A 5,645-nucleotide genomic window follows, 5' to 3' on the forward strand; every position below is an offset into this window, starting at 1 on the left:
TCATCGGCTATCCAAGTCTCATGCACTATTTTTCCATGACAATGTTAGCAAAAAAGAAAAATGCACACTGGAAATGAACAGCAATGAAGTGACTTTAACAAACACCTGACAAAGAGTCATGTATTGTCAAAAGATTTCTTAAAATGACTCCAAGAATAATATCTTTGCGTCAGAGGTGTCTGTGTGCTCGTAGCGTACGTGAGCGCATCAGTCAACTAGTCATTAAGTTATGGTGATTTTAATTAAAATGTCAATTATATCCGTTCCATTGCTGTGTTATAACCTTAGATCTAGTCTTGCAAGCATTAACTGTGGACTGGAAATCCATTTCCCCCATCACATTTTAGTTATGGGTATGCACAGAATAAAAGTGAAAGGAAATGCAAAAGTGGAATATTTTGTTTCATTCTCTGCCTTCTCCCTCAACTTTTTACCCTTTTTGAAATTATTTACAGGGAATTTTTCTTTGGGGTTCTACTTTCTAAGAGACTTTGAATGCTCTATTTTGAAGCTTCCATGAGACCCATGGGACCCCCAGGCAGCCAGGCAGAGCCATTGTCCTCCTGCATGTGGTGACTGACACAGCATTATGATATTCACTTAGTTGAAAGCACCTGCTCCCAATCTATAATGAGCATGCAGAGTTTGGCTCACATGAACCAAATGGCGAAAACCTGATGGGAACTGTGAGTCAAGGTAAAAAAAAAAAATAACCTCTTGTCTGAAGCTCAGGTGGGGAGGCTCCATTGAAAATCCCCATCCACTTTAACTCGCTGATGCTTTCGATAATTCATTAAAAGCAGTGCCTTCCGCTGCCAGTGGAATCATTCAATCTGTGATGAATCCATCTCCCGTTAGTTACTGAGCTCTCTCTCTACTGAGGCTCGTTTTCATAATTATTCCAACCTGCGAGGCAATTTCTCAAGATGACGTGAAAGGTCATTATTATTTTGTGATCATAATGCATCAGTGAATGGTGAGGGGGGTTGTTAATTCTCACGTTAAAAATTCTATTCTCGGCGCCGGAGTTTATGATTTATTTAGTTTTATTGAGTTGCATAAGCTTGTTATTAAATGAGGCACTTAGAAGATGTTAGTCATGACAGTAGTGTTATATATATCTAACAAAGAACCTACTTAATTAATTGGATATGCTGTTTTCAGTATAAATTAATAAAGATTATTCTTTGTGGTAGTTGTTAGTGGTATATAGAACCACAATTGGATCTTCTATTGTTCTGTGGTTCTTTTATAGTTCACCAACAGATCATACAGTGATGGCCTATGCAAACTGATTAGCATACCTACTTTTCTTCTTGCTTTGTTTGCACTTAGAATTGTATTAGGGCTAGCAGTTAAACATTTACACCTCCTTGATGTGGATTAATATAACGTCTCAAAACTGTCAAAACTATTCACCCAAGAGGAAACCGGTGATAGTTTTTCCTCTGATGAAAAATAGCTACTGATGATGTGGGGAATTTCACAATTCCTTTGTGGTATATTTTGGCCAAATTGGAAACTTCTGAATGCGTTTGTGTCTGGCAATCCCTGATTGTTAATTAGATAGCATGTTAAACTGTCATTCTCTGTTTGCCTGACTTATTTAATTTGCTCCGTCCCAAATGCTCAGTTCCCCCTTATCTCCAGGAAACAGTTGGGCAGAAGCCATCTCTCCGCCGGTTCTCATTTAGGCTGGAGCGGTCCTGTTGACTTCACACATGGAGCAATCCTTTTGTGCCATTTCTCAGTGGCTCTGATACCACAGGTCTGTCCTGTCAGACTTGAGACAGGCCTTTAATTAAAAGAACATTGCTGAGTTGTTTTTCACTGTCTCTCCTTCAGCAGTATCAGTCTCACTTCACTGGGTCAAGGGGTATTTAAGACAACACCATTATATTTTCATCTTTTACTATCAGACTCTAAATTAATAGAAGTTGTTTTTTATAAATTATAAACCGAGGGTAAACCAAAAGTCAATTTAGCCAACAAAGGCCTCATTTGAAGGGACACTGAATAACATCTATAGTGATAGAATGCATTTTAGTCAGTGCAGATTTGAATGATGAGCATCAACAACTTTTTGTATTGTCCTCTATCTTCTCTATAATATGCAGCTGTGATGTTTATGAGTATGACAATGCCTAATTGTTTGAATGACTAATCTAATGGCTCAGTATTCACACTCCTAACCATTGACTGAGGATAAAAGCCCTCGCTCCGCTGTTGCTGTTGCGATCGATGATATGAATTAGGGTGGAAATACACTACAAGATTTGGTGGAGATTTCAGGACTTAATGAAGCATAATTCCCATCTTTGCCAAATTTCAACAGTGTGGGTGCAATGAGAAAGTTGCTGAGGGAAATGTTGATGCAGGATTTTCACTTTATGGATGGCATAAATAGCCAATTTGGAATCACAATGTACTGCCCCCTGCGGTACCACTTTCCCCTGCTACTGGCTTTTTTAATGTTTATTTCCTTGCATTGGGGACATCATTTCACTCACAAACTGAATGACTGAGTGCTTGAAACAAGGACTGCCAGTATGTTTCTAGCACATTGCAACAAAATGGAATTACAGTGAGATGCTTAAGTGGTGAAGAGATTATTTTCCTTCAGCAATTGCTACCTTTTTAGAATCGTATTATATACCTAATTGGTATACTAAAAAATCCCAAATTGGGGATGTAATTGATGCTGAAATGGCCTTGATTTGACCAAAGTCTGAATGGGAAAAGTGACTGAATAATTCCCTCTTTAAACCACTGTTGAGGTGAAACTGATGAACATCAAATGTACAACAATCAACCTTCCCTAGTTCACTCAAATTCAAAGGATCAGGGTTGATCACACATCTCTCGGAGTACAAAGATCTTCATTAAAGCAGGCTGGGATGGTAACTTTGGTACTTCATTAGTTCAATAAATATTTACTTAAAAGCTTTACTTAGAAGCTTTACTGAAAAGCAATGAGGTGCATCATTTGCAATAGATCAAAACAAAGAGACGTGTTACTTTGCCCTCAGAGAAAAATGTAAGGGTATCTATCATCTTGAAAGGCAGTCTCTAATGAAAGAGTGGTGTCCCCATTGCAGCATTATTTCATAAAGTCACTCAACAGGTGACAACTGGGAGAAGAAAGTATAAAATGAGCATCCAGACTAATGAATAAGTTCTTCTTAAAAATACTTTGAAACAAGAAATTAGGCTGAAAACCTTCCTCACAATGATGACTGTACAGTATATCACTACCTGTAAAAGAGGCGGATCAAAATAATGTGTCCTGACTTATTTCTTTTCTTTGGAAATTCGGTCTAGCTGCAGTTTAACTACTGGTGACAGTCTGTCAGTATCAATCTGTGTTCTGAGTTTCAACAGCAGCAATATCTCAACACAAACACATTTCTTACCTAATAAACCACCAGCAGAAAAAAGATGGTTCGCACTAGCCGAAACGTTTGTGCCTGATGTTTCTTCTGCATTTATAAAAAAAATACAGAAATTAGCATAATGAGAACATAAAAGGTTTGGAAAGCCTACTTCTTTTTGAGTGCAAACCATCCTTTTTCTATGGTTATGGTTACATATATGGATGCTGGTTTTTACGCATCAAACAAAGCAAAATGTCTGTTTAACTTGTACCTGCATTGTGCAATATATATACATCGTATACTATTTTGTGCAATATAAACACATTGCATACTATTTTTTCCAACCTTCTCAACTTCAATTTTTCCTGATCCAGAGATACAATATAGAAAATCACACGTTTTACTCACAAAAACACAATGGGAAGGGATGTATTTGCTGTGTCTCCCTCAGTCTATTTCCCGCTGTACCGGGTGTGTTAGTGTGCTCTGTCATACATCTCTCTTACAGAATCAGACTCTGTCTTGGGACTTCATCAGTACAACAGTCATTTCTAGGAAACTGGACTGCCGAGGGAAATGGCCGAGGACCGAAAGGCCATCTATTCAACTCCATTACAAACAAATTGCAGTCTGGAGACAGGTGGTATTGTGTGAAGAAATAGCCAGACAAAAACACATGTAATAGAGATACATGTAATTCTCTCACACATAACTGACATCTATAACTGCACATATTTCTAACACAATTGTATTTGAAGCAACCATACATAAAATAGATAAATAAAATTGCAATTTGGTAATGCAAAATGTAATCATTTTATGTAACAGTTGTTTAAAGTATGGATTGAAATTTCTTATGTGATACCAATGAACTATCATGTGTTATTGTTAGAGTGGCAGCTGCTCCTGATTAGAGCAACTTATTAAATCTGCAAGCCCACTCACAAGCCCACTAACAAGACAACAGTAGGTATTAATATGCTCATTTCCATAAAGGGGTCTTGGAAGGATGTGATGCCTATCATATCTGGAGCTAAACATGCAAGTAAAGGTCAGGAGTTGGAGACATTAATTCAATTATAAAGGACTGAAAGGAAAGAAACTAGTCTGGGAGTATTTTTTCCTTGGAAACTCTTTCATCCCTTTTATTTGGATATAAAAAAAACAGAAATGTGTTGCATGTGGTGCTTTGACCAGACAAAAACCAAGGTCTGAGGGAGGGAGAGAGAGAGAGAGAGAGAGAGAGAGAGAGAGAGAGAGAGCACAGCTTAATATTTAATAACCGGCCCTCAGAATCCATTCCAGTGTCGTAGCTACTCAAACATGAATCTCAAAGTGTCAGTTGCCTTCTGTCAAATCTGCCCAACCTGCCAGTAATCAGAGCCTGTGTTCAGAGGCTAATATTATGTGACAGTTGTCTGACCCACGCTGTAGCATGTCATGCCCACATCCTTCTAGGAAAACACTGTACGGCTCACAGCTATTTATGGCATCCCCTTTAAGACACAGGAGCATGTCCATACAGCATGACTTTCTGGATGTTGCTCAGGCAATATGGGGACAGAGATTTTCTATAGGTCAGATTCTTTTTTCCAAAACAGCTGCTCTTGGCATCACAGCAGGACATTAATTCCTGTAATGTAAAGGGCATAATAGTATTTCCCACATTAGGTGTACAAAATTTAGCAAAGGATTTGGAAGGTGGGTGAAAGATATTTTGCAACACATTTCTTGTAAATTTAGACTGTATTTCTGTTTGGCTGTTTTGAGTGTCTGGAATACACAACAGGTTATGTTAGCTGAGATCCACAATAGGTACACTAGAAGAAAACAGACAGATTTTTCCTGAAGTATGCTAAATTTCCATTTCAGTCCATTTCTAAATTTAAATTTTTACACAAAGTGGATGATTTTGCGGCAATGTTTCACAGATTAGTTTTACAGATTCCCCAGTCTCAGCTGTGTGTACTTTTTTCATAAATGAATTAAATGGTAAATGTATTAATTAACATTCAATGGTAGTTGACTGATTGATTGTAATGGGTAGCAGAGAATCTAGGGTTGGTAAGAAGTCATGTAACTTGGAAGAGGAGAAAGACGGAGGGTTGATTTAAAGAAAGGGACTAATTTAACCTGCACCCCCATGGACTGCGCCTATCATACAGGTTCTGTTTTTACAGTTACACCCTTATGCTTTTTATAGATCCACCTCCAATTGCTAGACTCTATATTCATGATGTCATTGATGGGTTTTAAAGCTGCAGTTGTCCT

This window comes from Centroberyx affinis, unplaced genomic scaffold, assembly GCF_046629955.1.
Source record: "Centroberyx affinis isolate AG114_WGS23_722 - 3 ecotype Tasmania unplaced genomic scaffold, CSIRO-AGI_Caff_v1 ptg001058l_1, whole genome shotgun sequence".
NCBI classification, from domain to species: domain Eukaryota; kingdom Metazoa; phylum Chordata; class Actinopteri; order Beryciformes; family Berycidae; genus Centroberyx; species Centroberyx affinis.